We start from the raw sequence: 21,266 nt of genomic DNA, 5'->3' as shown, positions 1-21,266 counted from the left end.
TGCTACACTGAATGTTGGTAAGACCTGGTTAAGGAAAGGAAAATTTTATTCCCATTTGGAATTTAGGATTAGAAAGCCAATCATTGGCTTTTGCTGATTTAAAAAAAAAAAAAAGACTTTTAAATTAGGTTAAATGAATAGTCAACCCCTAAGTTTCAGGCAAAGAGAAAACTAGAAAGACTAGGTATCTTTTCATTCCCATAAAACAGAGATAACTTCCTCTGCTTTCCATGAATATAGATGCAATACAGGAATTGAAATTCCAGTTTGACATACAAAATTAGTAGATTTCTAGAAAAGGGGCATTCGTGTTTTACTGGTATCTCATCCCCGTCATCACCCATATGTCGACCCTTTTATTTTTTTCCTAGCATGTATGACCATGTATTTCTATGCTCGAGACTCATGCAAAAATGAAATAGTGATCTTTAATAAATTAATGGCTTATACTTGTCCACCACTCAACAAATATTTATTGAACCTAGTGAGTTTCAGGCCCCCATCTCAGTACTGAGGATACAGAATTGTACAGAACAAAATAGATAATAATTTCTGCCCTCATGAAGCTTACATTCTAGGGGGTAGAAAATAAGTGAAATAAATAAATTGAATTTTTAGTTAGTATATAGTGTATTGTGATAAATGCTACGGGGAAATATACAGGAGGGCTTATATATATTAAGTCCTTTAATAATCACAGCATCACTATTATATAGGTACTGTCACCCATAGCTGGAAAATTGAGGCACAGCAAGGTCAGGTAACTTGTCAATGGTTAGTCATCAGCATAACTGGGCTTCAGACCCAGGAGTCTTACCCTAGAGCTCAACCTTTGACATGATACAGTCTAGCCCCCCAGAAGAAGTAGACCACCTCTTACAAAGATGCCCCTCTGGGGTGGGCAGACACAGGGGTCGGTGTGTGGTATGGGTGTGGTGCGAGCTTCAGAATCTGACAGATCAGAGGCGGACTTCTGACCTCCCCGCATATTTACTCAGGCACTTTACATAACCTCTTTTGTCCTCAGTTTTTCTAGACCTTAGAAATGGGAATAATACCTTAATAGGTACATTGTCAAGATTTAATCAGATGAAGTGGAAACAACATAACACAGTTTTTGGCCCAACCTGGGGACTCAATAATTGTTTAGTTTTTCCCCTTTCCCTTTCCACAAGTCATGTAAACATCACCCAGTGATTGCATTTTCCTTGCAGGATACTTGAGCAAGTATGATTTTTCTTGTTTTGCAGAACGGGTTTCCAAGACGAGGTTCTGTAAATAAATGTCACATCCTTTTCTCATTCCAAGATGTGGAAGTTCGTTAAGTTTTGCTTTTAGGACTGAATTGATTTCTTTTCCTCTGGGTCAGCTGTGCTGGTCTCCGTTCTACCTTGCTTACCTTTCAACATAACACTTTCTCACAGGCTGTTACTGTGCTGTTTGCAAATGTGCTTGTAGTCTTGGGAGTGTGCTACTGGATTATTGAAAAGGTTCTTCATTCCAGCAAGTTGACCTGCTGCTGGGAAGCTCACAGAACCAGATTAATGTTTCCTCACACTGTATTTTTCCTGATTCAGCTTATTAAAACCATAGAGACAAAAAATGTCATTCCCAGAAGTAAAAAACTTGTAAAAATGTTAATTCCTGCAATGTGAAAGCAGAGGTAGTAACTGGTGCACTGGGGAATTACTCTTCAGTTTTTACAGCATCAGAGCCTAGCTCTGCAGTCCTGGGCAAATTCCTTAACCTATCTGTGCCCCATACAGCATCAGAAGCCAACCTGTGGAATCCCGGGCAAATTACTTAACCTTTCTGTGCCTCCATTTCTTGATCTGTAAAATGATGGAAGTAATAGTACAATCTCATTGGGTGGTATGGAGGATGAGATTGGTTAGTATATGTAAAGCACTTAAAATACTAACCAGAACCCAGTAAACGCCTAAAGTGTTTTATTATTATCATTATATTAAGCCTGGCATGACATCTTGATTGTACACGTCTCCCTATGAAAGTCTAGACTATTGTTTGGCTTCTTAATATAAGAAACATTAACACTTGAGAAAAATAAAAATTGTTTCATTTACTAATGATCACTAATGATTAGAATTAAAGACATAACTTTTTAGGTAAGGCACATAACTTGATTGACTTGTAAATGGAGAATCGTGTTATTTTGTTTTTTGTTATTTGTTCTTCCTTGTTGGATACACATATGATTAAATTTTACTCACCGGCTGCATCCTTTGCAGAAGAATTACCAAAAGGCTGTTGTTTACAACCCAAACCCAAGAGCTGTTGAAAATGGGCAATAAAATCAAGTTTTAGTAGAAGTACAGCATAAAAGCAACAGTCTTCCTGTGACTTAATGCCGTCACTGTGCGGTTGAGTTAATAATCATTGGCACATAACTGCTAATAGTCAAAGCTGGATGTTCACAGCTTATTGTAAAACAAGAACTATTTGCTATCCTGGATTCAAAGCACACTTCCTCCTGACAATCATCTTGCTTCTTTTGTTCCTAGGAATCATTTTGGGACCGTTTGTGTTGTCAAGGAAGCTATAGTTTCACTTCCAGACTTTTTAATTCCAAAAAAGAGATGGGTTGAGATCCAGACTCATATTAAAACCTACTTGTAATTAAGGGTATTAGCTAATAATAATTTTTCCCTAATTATGCAAGTACTGTTGTAACCGAAAGTGGGGTCCAGCTGCTTGCCACTCAAAAGCCAGTAAAGAGGCAAGGTTGGAGGAAAGGAAAGTTTGCTTTAGTTTAGATGCTGGCAACGGGGGTGGGGTGGGGTGGGGAAGCGACTCCCCCTCCCTCCCCACTGTCAACCAGTGGGCAAGAGCTTTTATAGACAGAGGGAGGGGGCTACGTGCACAAACAGCACAGTCAGCTCTGACCGTCATCTTGAAATTGGTCATCGGTGGTCTGACCAGCGTCGTCTTGATTGCTTTAAGGACAGTTGGTCTTCAGTTCCAGGGTTGGTTTGTTCCCACTTCCTTGGGGCCAGTTCTCGGAATTGTGGCAGCTTATGTCATGGCTACAGTCTGGTCATCATGTAGTTAACTTCTTCCACCTGGTGGAGGTTTCAGTATCTATAAGACAGCTCACAGGAGATGGCTCGGAATATATCTATCTATAGCCCTTGAGAAGGAACTGAAGGTCCTTGACTGTGCTTAATGACTAAACTATTATTATTTAGTCTTTTTGGACTGTTTTCCTTTGTTTCTGCATTTTCTCACTTCTCTGATTAAACCTATTCTTTGGCTAAAGTTTTTCCACAGACAAAAGGCAGGTGGAAGACATGGTGCGGGGGAAGGACCATAGCATCCTGCTCCATTTCACTATTACTTTGGTTATATTCATTCACCCTTCATTTCCCCTTCCTGCTTTATCTATTACTATGTATCTTTCAGGTTTTAAATTTTTACTGGCATAAAGACTTTTGAAGCTGAAGTTATCACACTGGTGAGGCTGGTTTTCTTTTGTCCATGAATAAATTACTGCTACAAAGAAGGTATAAAATCATCAGTCAGTATTCAAAATAAATATAGGTAGGTTCCATTTCTTCTGCTGTCAGTTTTAATAGTTTATATCTTTCAAGGAGGTTGTCCATTGCATGTAAGTTGTTTAATTTCTTGGAGTATAGTTGTTTATTTTATGCCATTATTATCCATTAGCTATCTTCAGGATTTTTAGGGACAATCCTCTTTGTCCTTCCTGATACTGGTAATTTTTGTCTTCTCTTTTCTTGATAAAATAGCTACAAATTTATCAATTTTATTCATCTTTTCCAAAACCTAGCTTTTAAATAATTTTTATCTATTCACCTGTTTACTCTTTCTTTCATTGATTTTTGTTCACTCTTACCTTAATTATTTCTTTGCTTTGATTTATTTTGGCCTTAATTTGTTCTTCTTTTACTAGCTTCCTAAGGTAGAAGCTTTAGATCATTGATTATAGACCTCTATTCTATTTCAACAAGCATTTAATGCTATAAAATTCCCTCTAAGGATTGCTTCAGCAGTATTCTACAAATAGTGATATCTTGTAGTTTTCTTATTATTCAGTTAAAAATATTTTCTACTTTCCCTTGGGATTTCTTCTTTGATCTGTGGGTTTTTTAAAAGTGTGCCTTTAACTTTCAATATTTAGGGATTTTCTAGATATCTTTCTTTTCTGATTTCTAAATGAATTCCTTTGTGGTCAAAGAACATACTTTGTATGAGTTAAATCCTTTAAAATTTATCAAAATTTGTTTTATGACCTGACATATGATTTATCTCGGTGATATTCCCTGTGAACTTAAAAAGAATATATATTCTGCTCTTTTGGGTGGGAGTATTCTAAAAATATCCATTAAGTTAATTTGGTTGATGGTATTGTTTAAGTTTTCCATATTTTTCTTGATTTTCTGTCTACTTATTCTATGTATTGCTGAGAGAGGAGTGTTGAAATATTCAACTGTAACTGGGCTTTGTCTGTTTATCCTTTCAGTTCTAAGAGTTTTTACTTCAAATATTTTGAAGCCTTGTGTTTCAGTGCATGTGCATTTAGGATTGTTAGGGTGTCTGAATTTAGCGTCTTATCATTAAGAAATATTCCTCCTTGTCCTTGGTCATACCTCTGGTTCTAAAGGTGTGGAAGCCATCGAGCTGTGCTCTTCAGACCTCCTTTCCGCAAAGTAGTACACTTAGCCCACAGCCTCAGCTGCCACAGTTTGGGGATCTGCCACATATCCCCACCGTGGTTACGTTCTCCCCATGGTGCTGCCAGCTCATAACTGACCCCAGCTGTTTCTGCCCAAAGCCAGCTCTTCCGATGGGCAGTCTCAGCTGGGGACTCCCCATCAGCCTGGCTAAGACTTTCACAGAGCCTGCAGTCTCAGGCTCCTCTGACCCAAACCTTCTTTCTCCCTCTCTCCTTTCACAGGTGTCAGATCCGCATTCATGTCTGAAGGCCTTACCCTGCTCAATTCTATTCCCTCTTACTTTTATCTTTCACAAGTGTTTCCCCCAATAAATCTCTTGAACTTCTGATTCAGTCTTGACATCTTCTTTCCCAGGACCCAAATTAACACAGAAGTCTACTTTGTCTGAATTAACATGGCCATCCAAGCTTTTATTTATTGTTTGCATGGCATATCTTAGTCCATCCTTTTGCTTTTACTCTGTGTCTTTATAATTTAGGTGTGTTTCTTTTACTCTGTGTCTTTATAATTAAAGTGTGTTTCTTGTAGACAGCATGTATGGCTGTGCATAGTCTAATGTCTTGTGGTATGTTTTCTATTTTTTAAAATTAATTTTTATTGGATTATGGTTGCTTTACAATATTATGTTAGCCCCTATTGCACAACAGAATGGATCAGCCATACACGTACAGATAACCCCTCCCTTTTGGACTTCCCTCCCATTTAGTTTACCACCATGCATTAGGTAGAGTTCCCTGTGCTATACAGTATATTCCCATCAGTTGTCTCATCTGTTCTCCTTCTCTTTTCTCTCTTTTTTTCTTGCCTTTTTTGGGATGACTTAAGTATTTTTTTAGTATTCCATTTTATCTCCTCGCTTTCTTACAGTTCTTTGCTCATTATTTTTAGTCATTACTCTAGAGTTTACAGTACGCCACTCTATCTTATCATATACCACCTTCAAATAATATTGTATTGCTTCATGTGTCATGTAAGAGCTTCATGAGTCATGTAAGAGCTTCATGACTTTATGCTTTCATTTTCTCCTTCCTTTCCTTTGTGATATTGTCATACATTATATTTATTACATATGTCAAAAACCTAACAATACATTATTTTGTTTTAAATGGTCAATTTCATTTTAAAGAAATAAAGAAATAAGGAAATAGTTTATTTTGTATGTACCCACATACTTACAAATTCCCACACTTTTAATTCTTTTATGTAAGTCCAAGTTTCCATCTGGTGTTTTCTTTCTTCTTGAAAAACTTGCTCAAACATTTCTTGTAGTGCAAATCTGTTGGCCATGAATTCTCTGTGCTTTTGTTTGTGTAATGTAGTATTTATTTAGTCTTCATTTTTTGAAGGATATTTTCACTGGATATAGAATTCTAGGTTGACCTTTCTTTTTTTTTTTTCCGGTCAGGTCTTTAAAGATGTCATTCTACTGATTTTTGCTTGTGTGGTTTCTAGTGAGAAGTTTGCAGTTATTCTTCTTATTGCTCTTTTGTACATAATGTCTTTTTCTCCCACTCTGCTGCCTTTGGTATTTTCTCTTTATCTCTGGTTTTCAGCAATTGCCTCATGATATGCTTGGTTCTGGTTTTCTTTGTATATCTTTGTTGGGGTTCATTCAGTTTCATGGATTTCTGGTCTATAGTTTTCATCAAATTTGGAAAAATTTTAGCCATCATTTGTTTTTATCATTTTTATTCCCACCTGCATCCCAGGACTGTGATAACACATGTGTTAGACCACTTTGTTGTCTCACAAGTCACTGAGGCTCTGTTCATTTTTTCAGGCTTTGTTTCCTCTTTCTATTTACATTTGGGTATTTTCTACATTGTTTTGTCTTTGAATTTACTGGTTTCTTCTGCAGTTCATTAATGTCCTGATAATCCCATCTGGTATATTGTTTATTTCAAATATTTCTTTCACTTCCATAACATCTCATTGTCTTTTAATCTTCCTTTTATCTCCTCATATCTTTCTTTTAAATCCTTAAGTATATTGTGCATATTTATAATTGTACTTGTGTGCTAATTCCTCAGCTCTGTCATTTCCAAGTCTATGTCCCATTTTCCTTCTTCTTTGCATGTGCAGTAAATTTTTTACTGAATGCTAGATTTGGTGGGGGGGTGGTGGTGTTTTGTTTTCAGTTTTTTGTTTTTGTTTTTGTATTATTTTGATTCAGTGCCAGGTTTTGTTGTCTTTCTCTTAAAAGGTTTGTTAGGGCAGGTCTGTAGTAACCTTTACTCTAGGCTTCATTTAACCATATTACTAAACAAATACTTTAAAAAATCTTCTGGGGTTGTGACCTAAAGCCCCAGGTGCTCAGCAAAGACTTTCTATTCTGGCTGGTAAAAACTCACGTGGCTCCCAGCCCTTTGCCAGATCTGGGGATCTTTTATCTTGTAGATCCTCATTTGTTTTTGCCCATTGTTATGAAGTTGACCCAGCCTGTGTGCAACTTAATATTCAGCAACAAACTCAAGGATACCCCGTGTGGATTTCTTGAGCTCTTTGTCAGTATAGATCCTTCCTGTCTGGTACTTTTTCTATAAAATTCCATCTGCCTTTGCCTCTGTGAACTCTGTTCTGTGTCCCCTTTACTCAGTGAGACCCAGGTTCTTGGGTTTCCTCTCACTGCTCTGCAAGCTGGGTTAACCATCAGACTCACCTAAGTTGTTCCCCTTCTCTCAGGGATCACATCTTGGGCTTCCTTTTGTCTAGTATCTGTAAACAGTTTTCCCTGTATTTTATCCAGTTTCCAGTTGTTTAGGCACGAAGGCTGATCCAGTCCCAGTTAATGCATCATGGCCAGAAACAGAAGTTTCTGTTTTTATGAATATTCTAGATGTTTTCTCCTAGACATTAAGGTAGTCTTTGAGAGTATCTCTGTTGTTGAGAGAGAAGCAATTTTGGGGGGAGAGAGAAGAGGCTCCAAGGCCATATACTGTGCCCTGGATGGCACAGGCTGAGACTGCACACAGGACCATGGGTGGGCATTCCAGAAAAGAGGGGGGCATGGCATCTGGGAGATAAGGAGGCTGTGGCCCCTCTTCTTTCCAGGTACTTTTTCTCAATCATCTTTCACACTGAGGGGATATAAGTCAAGGACAGCCTGTACATTCAACCTATTCCTAGAGCAGTTTCTCAGCTGCAAAATCCTCTGTCTCTTATTTTATTTATGGATGGAATTTTCTTTCTCCTTTGAATGTCCAGGGTAATTTAAGTATTTCTTTTAATTTTTTTCTTCTGCATCAGTGCTATTTATTGATAACTTCCAAAATCCAGTCATTCTGTTAAGGGCATTCATAAATTCATTTAATTTTCATTAGGACCCTAGGAGGCAGGTACTAGTATGATCTCTATCTTATTATCCATGAGAAAAGCAGGGCTTAGAGGGATTAACAAATTTCTCGAAGATCAAACAGCTTGGAAGTGGCAAAGCCATTGAACTTGTGTCCTTGCTTCATGCCCTGCACTCCTTTTTTAAAAAATTTAAATTTATTTATTTTGGGCTGCATTGGGTCTTCGTTGCTGCGTATGGGCTTTCTGTAGTTGCGGTGAGCGGGGGCTGCTCTTCGTTGCAGTGCACGGGCTTCTCATCGCTGTGACTTCTCTTGTTGTGGAGCACAGGCTCTAGGCACGCAGGCTTCAGTAGTTGTGGCTCGCAGCCTCAGTAGTTGTGGCTCTTGGGCTCTAGAGCGCAGGCTCAGTAGTTGTGGTGCAAGTGCTTAGTTGCTCCGCGGCATGTGGGATCTTCCCAGACCAGGGCTCGAACTGGCGTCCCCTGCATTGGCAGGCGGATTCTTAACCACTGCACCACCAGGGAAGTCCCCATGCCCTGCACTCTTGATCTGAGGTTTTCCTTTCTCTTTTGCTACACACTACCTTGTACTAGATATTTCTGTACCTGTCTTACCAGTTCATGAATTGATTGAGGATAGGAACCCTGTGCTTACACATCATATGTTCTTAAAGCATTTAGCAGAGCCCTTGCCCACATCCAGTTGAGAAGGAGGAAAGGAGGAAAAGATATTATCTTCTTTGTTTCTCATTTTGGAAAAGAAATAGCCCTAACCTCTTAGAACTAGCTTGCCATCAAAATACATCCTTATCAATAAGATTAATCTTTCAGTGTGACTTTGTTTTACTTATTTGAGTCAGCTGACAGGAAATCTGTCCTATAAAACAACAGATGGCAAAAAGGAAATATTTATTATTGTTCTGTTGTCCGGTGTACATACCTAGTAATGATAGACTTTGGGATAATGTGTTCTATGATATTTGCTCCTTTTACTCATGCCTATAAATTATTGTCCCTTACAAGATTGATTTTTATGTTTTCTGTAGCATTAGATAAATGTTTATTAAAATAAGATATGTGATCTCAAATAATGATAGAAATAACAAGACCCTGTAATCAGTAATTTGAACTTATCTTTTTATTTGTTAACCAAATACACAGTGATATCTTGACTAAGTCTGTTAGTTACTAGGGCAATAAAACTATTTTATAGCAAATAGCTAGTGGGGTACACCAGCAGCCCCAGGGGAGGATGTCAGAGCTTCTTGAAGAACTCTTCTTAAAGAAGTTCTTTCTTTATTGGATGAAGAAGCAGCTTGACTACTGGATGGTGGTTTCCACAATTCAGCCCCTCCCCCAGTGTCAGCTGTACCTGTTCCCTGAGGCATTTAAGCGCATCTGATAACCCTCGTGGTTGAACTCACAAGTCCCAGGCTGACTGGTATTTGTCAGGCTGGAAGCTACCGGCACGGTGAGAAAGGCTTGCTGCTGGAAGCTATCAAAAATCGGTTTCAAACCTTCTTTAAAATCTTAAATTGCTCAGTTAAAAACGCCTCTAGCGCTGGGGGAGCTGTGTGAGAGAAGGAGGAGGAGGGATGTAGCGAACAATATCGTCAGTGTCTGAAATTCTGAACTTAGAAAAACAGAATAGATACTTGTTAAAGGTAATAAATTCTGATTTTATTTGATCATCACTCTCTGTTCTTCAGAGATGCCTTTTCGTTGGCCAAAAGCTGTAGAACTTTCAGGTTCAATGTTTATGAGATGCTTCCTCATATTTTGGAACTAAAATGACTTCATTCAGAGCGAGCAACTTAAAATCTTTATATGGCACTTTTAATGCTTGTGAAAAGATCTGTATGTAGTGGGATAGCTCGTCCTATCTATAAAGCAGGAGCCGAGAGAGGGCAGAGAGGAAAGGAGAAGAGACGCGAAAGGAGAAGAGACGCGGCAGGAGGGTCCTATTTCTCAAGCAAAGCAAGAGAAATCCTTAGAAGAGGGAATTACGTTTCACATGATCTTTTAAGATTCAGGATCTTTCCTCTCTTCGTAATTTATAAAGTGAACAAATATCCACTATAGTCGCTTTCTTCTTTACACATAATCGATTAATGAGCAGCCGTCAGAGAATTGATTTTTAGTCTCTAGTGGCCTGAACTGTTCTGAACTGGATTCAGGCAATGATGTGAAGGCTCAAAACTAAATCTGTTGTTTCAGATCCCTGAGACTCTCCTGTCTCCCGGCATGTTGTTATGTTATATTAAACATTGGTAGTTGGATCATAAGAGCCACAAGGGACCACACATCTTTATCCTTCTTGTCTGGGTAATGCTCTTAAAAAAAAAAAAAAAAGAATCCTTATCAATCCCACTGCCACCGAGCTAGGACTTAAAGGGCAACAGCGAAAAGAGAGTTTCCACTTTGAACAAAAACAGGCCTGAGGAAGGATTTTAGGTACAAACTAAGGTAAACTTTTTCAGCGAATTAATTCATATTGGATATCGTACCTAATATCCATGAGGTAAGAAGTTTGTACATTAACCATCTTAATAATATATTTGAACAAGGTGATCTAACAAAACATAGAGTCATATTTATCTCAGATGTTTTTCAGAGTTCCAATGTGTCTTAAAATTCTATCACACTGCATTTTTACTGGGATGTTTTTCTGTTAAAAAAAAAGTGGTGGTACATTCACTAATAAGTATTTGTTACAGGCTTACTGTTTGTAGAGCATTGTGCTTGATTTTGCCTCAAATTATGCATTTATCTATTCATTTACTTAACAAATATTTATTGCATGTTAATAAATGTGAAGACTTGTTCTTGGTACTGGGGATATTGTTAAATCAGCATTACCAATGAGGTCTTTGGCCCTCTGGCAACGTGCGTGCCAGTCAGCTAATACACAAGCAAACAAATACATATACAGTATAATTTTGGAGAGAAGTGAGGAGATGTATTAGCTCTTTGTTTGCCAACTACTAATGTCTCATATTATGTAACGGCCACAGGGAAATTGGATACCGTGATGTAATGACAGCGTGCTCTGACCTTTTAGGGCAAAGTATGGGGTCTCTTCCAGTCATTTTATGCAGTTCTCACAAATAGACATGTAAAGCACATGTTATTAGTCCCATTTGTTCGGACAAAGAAACTGAGGCCCAGAGGGATTGAGTGCATTTCTTTATTTAAAGCTAGTAAATGGTAAAGGTTTTTTCGACTCAAACCCTTGCTTTTTGACCAAAAGTTGCATGGTTTTCCTCTGCATTATTAATTACTTGATACGTATTGGATTAATCAGCCACAAATTTTTTCCTTTCTACATTTCAGGTGAAAAATCTTTCAGGAGTAGAAAAACTTTTACCAGATCACAACATATACAGCTTTTGCTTTTGACTTTAAAAGTACTTTTAATAAAGCCTCATATCTACTTAGTGGAGAAAAGAAGGAAAGGGTAAAAGTGTTTCTAAAAATTGCCCTTGCACCCCGCATGGGTTTTCATAAACCTCAGCCTTCTCAGGGCTGATTACTCTTTGCAGTCTTCCTTAGGAAATGGATGAAAATTTGAGCTGGGACACAAACAGGAAGGCTCTGAGGCAGCCTTCGTCCTGCAGACACCCCCTCTTTAAACGGCTGCCATGCCGTGGGAATTGTTCTCCACTCAGATGAGACGCTCCCCTGCCCTTTGTTTCTCTGGCCCTGCAGGGCTGGAGGCAGCTGGCGAGGTCCTGCTCCGAGGTGGAGGCCGAGCTCTGCAGGTGTGAGGGTGCACGTGGGCTGGAGGGTGGCATCCCCACCTCTGGGCCATGAGGACACCGGGCCACAGAGAGGTCTTGTGCTTCTCCCTTAAGAATATCATCCATGAGACTTTCAACCTGCTGAAAGGTAAGTTTCCTAAACCAATAAGTTGGGCCACAGACTTCTTTCTGCAGACTGGTTCTTTCTTTTACTTAAAAGAGGAAAGGAGAAAGGAAAGGGTTGCTATAGCTTTTTTTGTTTGTTTTAAATCCATTTTTAGGTGAATACATGGGTGGGGCTCACAGTTTTATTAGTAGGTTATTGGTACATAATGTTAAGTGCAAGTAAACTGTTACTTTTTAACCTTTCAAAAATTTTGTTGTGGTGTGAAAATAAGTTTCTAAAGCTCAAATATAGAAGGGAGGTAGATAAGCCTTGTTACTAATTTGGGAAGACTAGTTAAAATGGGATCTTGATAGATGCATAAAAAGGAATGGCTTAGAGACCTTTTGATTCCAGTTCCTGTTTTTGAGCAGGAGCCTTTCAACTATCTCATCTAATCTTTCCAGATGATTATCTAATTTTAGAAACATCAACTGAGGTAGACTCCATTACTCAAGCAAGCTCTTCCACTCTTTAATGGAATTAAAATATTTCTTTGGTGGGGCTACCAGCCTTTCCTCTTGTTTTCAGTGCTGGGATAAAGGGCACCAACCAGAAATGGCTGTGTTCCTTGCCTTGGTCCAAGAGAAGACATGTGGGTGAGGAAGGCGTTCTCATCATGTGCCTGCCCTCATTTGGCCGGGGGGTTTGTGTGATCTGCCTCTGTCCATTTCTTCTGATCTTTTCCTGGCCTCTGCCTGCTCCTCTCTTATGCACCTTCTTCGAGACATTGGTGCCTGAGTTATAGAGTGTACACTCAAAGCCAAAAATTCCTCTGATTAATCGCAAGCAGAGGGTCTACTTCAGTAAACACAAGTGCATGCTCTTCCCAGAAAGACTTCCATAATATCTGTTCACCTTGTTTCATGTTTAATTGTTAGAGCATTGTTATCCATACAGCCATGTTGTCAAGGGTCCTTGCTGGTCTTTTATTTTCCTTGTATTCCTTTTCTTGTCCTTTGTGTTGTCTTTTAGAGGGAAGTGCAAGTATCAGGAAGGATGGTTTTGTTGCTTATTTGAAATTCATTTCCTTTAAATTGGATTAGAATCATTTGCTTTACTGTGTTCTGGTTTGTTTTTTTTTTAGGTAAGTAGCATCATTTTTATATTTTGCAAGTGTGTTTATAGTTTCTTTGTTGTTTTTAAATTGTTTTACTAGTGTATTTTGTAATCAAAGGTAAAGTCTACTTTGGCCTCAATGAGCCTTTTTAGATTAGAGTGTGGTAAGAAAGCCTACCCAAATGCAATATTGTTTTTTGGGGTATAGTGTGGGGAAATTTTTTTTTTTTTTTTAGTTTTATCACAGATTTCACGGGGTGGTAAGCAAAACCAAGGTTCATGATAGGGGATAAATGTCTGGCATGATGTCTAGGATTGTGGCAATGGCTTGATGTACTCGTTTGTGAAAATAATTTCACACTTACTGCTAAATAAGAAGCCTTTAACTTTAAATCTTGCAAGTAATAAGGAATTTGCATATTTAGAAATTGTTTTCAGTTTCACATTCTACAGTTTCATTGTGATAGGCCCTGTAGTTCTGCATATAATCACAAACCCCTGCCCTGCCCCCTCTGTACATGTCCCATCTTTTACAAGTTTTGTAAGGCCCTTGTTAAACTCTAAGCCGAGGGATTAATTGAAGAGCAGCTGTGCTAATCAAAGGCAAATTTAACAAGATATGACTCTGAAGGACTTTATTTTTATGATCCTAAAGTTAAAAAACAACCATGGAAAACAGAACAACAACACTTAGCTTACCCAAACAAGCAGAATCTCTGCAGATAAGGAATTCTGAAGACAGTGGGCATAATAATGCAAGGCTCTAATAGCCAAGGTTCTGGCAGAAATTTTATGAAAAATAACAAAATAGCTTATAAGATGAGCTAAAAGGAAATCAGTGCCCCTCTGCAATAAGTAGAATGATAAAGTGAAATAACAGATTTACTGGAAGGCCTCCTACTGACCCCAGTTGAGTGCAAGACTGTGTTTCAAAGCCTGTTTAAAACCCCAGAGATGGTTTTGAAATCAGTCTTGCTGACGTAAACACAGACCCTGCCTGGAAATTTTCCAAAAGCAGAGATTGAAGGCAGCTTAGTCAAGATGTGCAGTATTGTTACATGAAAGATGGGGTGGGGGGTGGTGGGGGGGTGGGGGGGTGTTGGGCAATTTACTGTCTTGGGAGACAGAGTGCAAAAGCCTTTCAGGTCTCTCTGAAGGCATCCTGTGACCTGGCAGTAAGACCACTGACAGAGAGAAGATTGCACCAACAATTGCCCCCAAGTGCTTGTCTAAACAGAACGAAGGAGGCTTTGAGAAAAAGGGAATTGTTTCATAGTGATAGAGAAGCCTGTGGATTATTTAAGGGGAAAAAACTATTGAGAGGAGTATCTGGACAATGTGAGCACTGATGAGGTGGACATTCATTGCTAGGTAACTTGAGTGATGAATAATGATAGGCTTACAGAGCTCAGGTCCCAAACAAACTCAGGGTTTGTAAGTGAGCAGAGTAAACAGGTCTTGTCTCTGTTAGCTTTGAAGGTCTGTGTTACTCCCTTTCTGTTTGTTAGATGTAGTTAAGCAAATGAACATGAAGACTTCAACTTTTTTCTTTCTCTTATGAAAATACGTAGTAAAATTGGGGCCAGATTTGTAAAGGATATCTCCTGCTAAAAATGCAGATCTCTGTTTTAGACTTTCCAAGAATCCAGCTTGGTCTTCACAAAAATCACAAGTTGGGACGTGAAACGTCCATTATTTTGCTTAAAAAGACAGAAGGCACAGTATTTCAGTTATTTGTGTACCGAAGTGGTATTTGACTACCTGAAACTTCTGGAATAGGTAGGTGATTATATAGATGTTTTCACCCTGTTCTTCTTCCTGTTCCATGAGTTGCAGTGCTAATTCCAAACAGTGCTTCCATAAACTTCAAAGGGAGTCCTGGAGATAAGGAGACAGGAGCCACATGCCAGTGCCGCCTGCTGAGGCAGTTTAGGGAGCCTGCTGGTTGACCAGGCACCTTCAGCGCTGGTGTAGGGCACGCACAGGAGCGGTAGGCGTAGTCCACACCAAGCGCTTGTATTGTAGCAGTATAATTACCGTGGAGGCCAGCGGAGCCACATGTGCTTCAGAGGATTGTTTTTATACACTAGCAGAGTATACATCAGTCATCTTTCATTCTTTTGACAACCTCAAATTATTCAGTAGGTGTGCATGTCTCGTATGGCTCAGTTCACGTATTACAGGATTTACCACTTGGTCCATCTCTGGTTCCTGCTGCTGTTGCTTCTGCTTCTGCCCTTCCTCCTCCTCCTCCTTCTGACAAAACAAAAACCCTAAAGCACAGTCTCCTTTTGAATTAGGCAAGTCTGTGGAGATCCCTTACCAATCAGAAGTTACAGTCCCTTCAAAAACTGCTTTCTAATCTGTGAAATAGAAGAAATCAGACAGGCTTCCCTGGTGGCGCAGTGGTCGCGAGTCCGCCTGCCGATGCAGGGGACATGGGTTCGTGCCCCGGTCCGGGAGGATCCCACGTGCCGCGGAGCGGCTGGGCCCGTGAGCCACGGCCGCTGAGGCTGCGCGTCCGGAGCCTGTGCTCCGCAACCGGAGAGGCCACAACAGTGAGAGGCCCGCGTACCGAAAAAAAAAAAAAAAAAAAAAAAATCAGACATCAACGTGAGACAAACCCATCTCAAACTTTTTCAAGAAGTAGTGTAATTTTCAAAGCATTGGAAGTGCGTGAACTATCAAAACATCTACCGCTACAAATCCGTAGGTTTTGGTGATCATGGTAGGAATGGAATTAGAGTGTGTGCAGGCATTTTACAAATACCGTTTTATTCATCTTCACAAAGAATCCATGCAGAGGTGGTTATCCCCCGTTTACAGATATGGAAACTGAGGCACGAGGAGGCCAGGCGTCTTCCCCAAGTTTGTACGGCCGGTACGTGGCAGGCTGGGAATGTGAACCAAACGTTGTTTGCCTGAGAGGCCTGGGCACTCGCTCCCACACAGTGCTGAGTGAGCGGCACAATTTGTTACCTGTCTGTGTTTTTCAGTCTGGAGGTCGTAGAAGAGCTCTGAGGTTTTGCTGGAAGTAGCTGCAGGACTTTGAACAACGCAGGCAGGCCACTTCTCCTCGTTGCCGGGGCTCCCAGGTTCTCTACTCTGACCATTTTTACGTCCTTTCTGACTGACTCTCTTGAAGGAAGAGATAGTATCTATCTATTCCTCTTCCCCAGTAATATGTAAATTTTGTTGCTTGTATGTGTGCGAGCTTGTGTGTGTGTGTTTAGGGGCCGCTGTTGTGAGAGAAGAAGGGAAACATCATCCTCCTCCTTATCAGGAAAGATGTTTAGTTAATGATGAAAATCCATTTGTCAAGACTCGAGCAGACCTCTGACATTTCTTTATTGCTTCACAATTACTCTGGCCAATGTGTGTCTTTCTAACAACCCTCTGGGAGAAATGCAACCATCCCACTACAAAAGTAAATAGAAGAGAACCCAAAATATCACTGTCAGGGAACTCCAGAGCCCCTAGCTTACGTAAAAGAGATCCTTAGGAACTGGGATAGTTTGGGAAACTGCAGGGGGAATACGAGGCTGCAGTAAGATGTTGGGAAGGAGAGGCAAGCAGAAGAGTCAGACCCTGCCTGTGATCAGGGGAGCTGGCAGCCACGTGACATGTGTTAGCGGGACTTGGCTGTGCATGTCACCTCTCAGGCAGGACCAGGTACCTGGAGAGACAGGTGCTTCCAGGCAGGGCTGCCACTTATAGAGCATGGACTGGACCTATGAGACCATCCCAGCTCTAAATCAGAGTTCAGGTGAGATTAAGATGAAGGCCAGATGGCCAACAAGAATCTGCTTCTCCATTGTTGGCCCAAGTGAGACCATGGGGCTGCTTTTCCTGGATAGAATTTGACCTTGACTGAATATTCACATACAACATTTAAGCAGTGAGGCTGAGAAAAATCAGTCACTTGTAATGCACATGAATTTCACAGTCACAGAATAGAATTTTCTTTATTTTGGCAACAAAATTTGTATTCTAACTCTAATCCCGTATTTTTGACAGATAGCAGGAAAAATTACTCTAGTCACAGCCACAGCCAGTCAGCCACATCCAATTTTGGAGTAAGTTGCTTCCGGTTAAGATTCAGGAATATTCAGGATCTTTCCCCTCCATCCTCCTCGTTCCCCTCCCTACTGGTGCTATAAGGAGTACCTCTATAGAGGCCGTCAGGCACTTGGGACTCAGACTCCCCTCCCCTGACTTCTTGGAGCCCAGAGCTGACCCCCTGACCCCAGTGGAGTTGGGGGCAGTGCTCCTGGGATGCAGATATGGATCCATGGGCACAGGCGTGGCTCCCACCTGGCCACCTGCTAGGCAGCCCCTGCTATCAGGACTCTTACCTCAAGCCAGGAGTGTCTGTTAGACATAGAATCAATCAATCTCCTCTTTCTGTCTCTCAGCTAAAATCAGCACCCATAGGCAAGGCAGGGAACTCCTGACCCCATCTGCCTTAGCCCACCAGGATCCTCTATCCTGATTCTTCTTGCCCTTGTCCCAAGGGATGTCTCTGCCGCTGCCTTTAATGATTAAAGAAGGGAAGCAGGAAGCAGGTGTCCTCCCAGAGCCTCCCCAAATTTGGAGAGAAAACTGTGATGACCCCACCTCCCACCTGATACATCGCGGCTTTATTCTGAGGATGGGATACTGAATGCACAGCCTCTAATTGCTTATAATGTTCTTTTTCCTCTCTAAATTTTCCCTTCTTCCCAGTTTGGAGTGGGGTGGTTTAAAAAATAAAGAAAAAACAAAACAAAAAAAAACAACAGATAAAAAACTTCTCCTGCCAGTTCATATCTCTTTTCAAAATTATTTTTGTCTCTCATTTGAACTAGAGCCAAGAACTTGGAATCTTTGTTTACTGCGTTTTCTTTTCTTTCTTTTTCCTCCTGACAATTCCCCCTGGGGCAAGTGGTGAACTAGCCCCCGCCCCCCCCCCCCAAATCTCTTGGAATATGGGTTTAGGGAAGGGGGCGGAGGTGGTGAAGAGGGGAACACATCAGTCAAAATTATATCGTATCATCGGGCTTCCCTGGTGGCGCAGTGGCTAAAAATCCACCTGCCAATGCACGGGACACGGGCTCGAGGCGGGACACGGGCTCGAGGCCTGACACGGGCTCGAGGCCTGGTCCGGGAGGATCCCACATGCTGCGGAGCAACTAAGTCCGTGTGCCACAACTACTGAGCCTGTGCTCTAGAGCCTGCGAGCCACAACTACTGAAGACTGCGCGCCTAGAGCCCGCGCTCCGCAACTAGACAAGCCACTGCAGTGAGAAGCCCGTGCACCGCAATGAAGAGTAGCCCCTGCTCACTGCAACTGGAGAAAGCCAACACAGCCAAAAAATAATAAATAAAATTTTTTAAAAAAGTATATCATATCATCCTGGCAAAAGGCAACCAAATCTCACTCATCAGTCAAGGTCCAGACTGTGTTCTCACTTCATTGGGAGTCCAGCCATTTCTGACTGCCCTGCAGACTTGGGAAGGACTGCTCTACTTTGTACTGACCAGGAGCATGGCACATCCCTCAGGGGTGATGAGGTGACACTATCTTTTAGTGTGAAAGATGCTGGTTTTTAGCATGTTGAAAATCTAAATATGAGGATGTTGCTTTTCCCATTTTTTTTAGTGTTTTCCTAAGAGCCTTGATTAAAGCTCTAATGAGGAACCGTGTGTGTCTCTCCATGTATGAGAATACATGTATATATACATACACAAATAATTTTAATCATATGTCTCTAACAGACTAATGGTTGGAATTTTTTACGAGCTAGCATTTATGATGCTTACTCTTTCTAACTTTCCTTGGGTCTGCTTTCTTCTCCAAATCTTGGAATTCAACCAATGATATTGCATCTACATTTTAAAAAGGAGTTGCAAGTTTTTAGGCAAAGTGCCTCTGAGAGCAAAGCAAAGGCTCTCGGCTTGCCTGCCCCCAGCGCCAACCTGCTGGTCCTGTTTCTCTAAGAGATTCTGGGCCCACTCTATTCTTCACTTCCTGGGCTGGTCTTTTAATGGCTTCCCAGCACTTCCTTTCTGCCCTTGCCTCAGGCAGTCAGCTTGTTTTTCTTTTATCTCTAAAGCTGCCCCTACTTAACAAGCCCCTTGAGAGTCTTCTCCTCCTAAAGATTGCCTACGGAATCAACACAGACTGGTGCAGTTTTTTTTCATGTAGCTTCCTTAGACAAGTCCAGACTCTTTGTGTTTTAAGAGTATTTACTTTTAGCCACAGGAAATAGTAACTTGCTAAATTGGTTGAAGTTCCTATGCCGGCTAGCTCCCTGTGCTGTTCAATCCACTCTCCTTTCTGTGCTCTGGGTTGCTCTAGGGGGCTCATCAACAAGACCTCCTTGTCCCCTAGGTCCCAATTGCGTCTGGCCAATGGGAGGCATGGGAGGGGATCAGAAGCTGCGAAGGGAGGGAGACGGATATTTATCTCCCTCTCCCTCCCTAGGAAGTGCCTTTGCTCCTCTATCCAAGATAGCCAAGAACACAGCTCTTTGCATGACCCTGTCCTACAGATCCCGTTCCAGCTTCAAAGTTCTTTGGTTCTGGTAACCTCTCCCTCCCTTTGCACCTTTTGGTTTGGGGCTAGTGATGGCTCATCCTCTCAGTTACAAGTCTTAAGGTCCTTAATTTTCTCTTGCTGGTGTCCCCTAATGCTACTCACATCTTAGTCAAGGCTCCTCAGTTAAGCTGTTTGCGTTTGGTGTCTACTTCTTCCCAGGACCCCAACTGAACCCATGAGTTACAGACACTTGGAGCGCAGGTCCTGAGGCTGCCTTGTTACTTGAGGTGTGTCTAAACTGAACCAGCAGCATTTGGAACCCTTGGGAGCCTTGTTAGGAAATCAGACTCTAGGGTTCTGACCCAGACTTCCTGAGTCAGAAGCTTCATTTTAACATGACTCCTAGGTGATTTATCTGCACCTTGAGGATTGGGAAGCCTTGCTGTAAAGGTAAGCTTCCTTCTCAGGAAGTAAGTGGCCAGGAGCCCTGTTGGGTTGAAGCTTGCTACTCTGAATGTCATCTCCTTCATTTCCGGGGATGGCCTACAACTCCTCTGGCTCCTCCTGCCCTGCTTCCGACCTCCCCACTCCCCCCCATCCTAGAGCAAAGCTCACATGCCTCTTACCTGCTGCTTATTTGCTTATGTCATGGGTATTGGATACATTCTCAACTCCAGGTACTGTCTAGGTGTTAGGAATACAAAGAAGAATAAGGGGACAGACACATCCTTGCTCTGAACTGGATTTAGTGAAAGAATGAAGACTTGTTCATAGTCAGTGTGAAGACAACAAGAGTACGTGCTATAACAGAGACAGGAACAAAATGAGGTGGAAACAAAGGCCAAAGTATCAAAATTCAAGTTACTTCACTTGATGAATGTGAGGAAGTCCCTCTGTAAAATCCTATGAAAAGCTTTGTGTTTTCTAATTTTAGTCACATTTGAAAGTCTTGAGTAAAGATACCTGATTGTAATCCCCTGTCCTCCAACTTCATCCTACTGGCACACTTGACAAATAGCAGCGTCTCTCCCAGGACCAGCCAGCAATCTGCGGGGTCAGAGTTGTTTGTACCGAGGCAGCTGCTGAGCAGCAAGTGCCGATGGGCACCCAGAGCTCTAAAGGCATTAAGGAGCTGATTTTTTTCTGAAAGGAAATTCATGGAGGAAAAACCAACTGATTACCTCATAAGCTGTCTTTGGAATTAATTTCAGTGCCTGTTAAAGAATCTAAGTCTCCCTTTCATAAGGTTCTCATAGGAGTTCCTAATTAGGCCTCCAAGTTTGTCACCTGTAAGCAACTCTCCCATGCAAGACTCTGCATAATTCATGTACACAAAATAACACAGATTCCAAATTATCCAAGCAAAATGGGGGGGGGACAATTTTTATACCATTATGAATTTTTAAAAAAGAAATATTGGCTTAGGGCTATGAATATTGATTTAACCGTTTATTCATTTGTTCATTCAAGAGAACCAGGTGTGTCACTCAAAACATACATATTACCTGCCGTTTTGCTACCTCTTCCTGGCGCTAGAAGTGAGCGATAGAGGAAGGGTATCTTCTTCGTTCCGAATTCTTGAGCCTCAACACCCCCTCCTCTGGCCCCAGACCAGCAGGTACTGCTCCCTTCTCTCTGCTTCCCCTGCTTGTAAGCAGCTGGGACTTGGATTAACTTCTGTCAGTACTTACAGGAGTTGATGCCGTGACTGTGACTCTGTTATTCTCACACACCTCCCACCCCCGTATGTCGTAGTCCTTACTGTATCAGAACGAGC

At 41.2% G+C, this 21,266-nt stretch overlaps 1 protein-coding gene across 5 annotated transcripts in view; it reads left to right on the top strand.

Moving 5' to 3' along the window:
• The window catches only part of ARHGAP28 (Rho GTPase activating protein 28), a 149,586-nt gene that overhangs the window by 30,177 nt on the left and 98,143 nt on the right, over nucleotides 1–21,266 (top strand). Inside the window, exon 2 of one of the 5 annotated variants that reach the window (XM_024121074.2) lies at nucleotides 11,716–11,895. The exons of the other annotated variants lie outside the window; for them this stretch is intronic. The gene's annotated coding sequence lies outside the window, so the exon portion shown is untranslated. The remainder of the gene's footprint in view (nucleotides 1–11,715; nucleotides 11,896–21,266) is intronic. 5 annotated transcript variants of the gene reach the window in all.

Source organism: Physeter macrocephalus, chromosome 19 (assembly GCF_002837175.3).
Source record: "Physeter macrocephalus isolate SW-GA chromosome 19, ASM283717v5, whole genome shotgun sequence".
Taxonomy (NCBI): domain Eukaryota; kingdom Metazoa; phylum Chordata; class Mammalia; order Artiodactyla; family Physeteridae; genus Physeter; species Physeter macrocephalus.
This window is presented reverse-complemented; position numbering and strand designations above follow the sequence as displayed.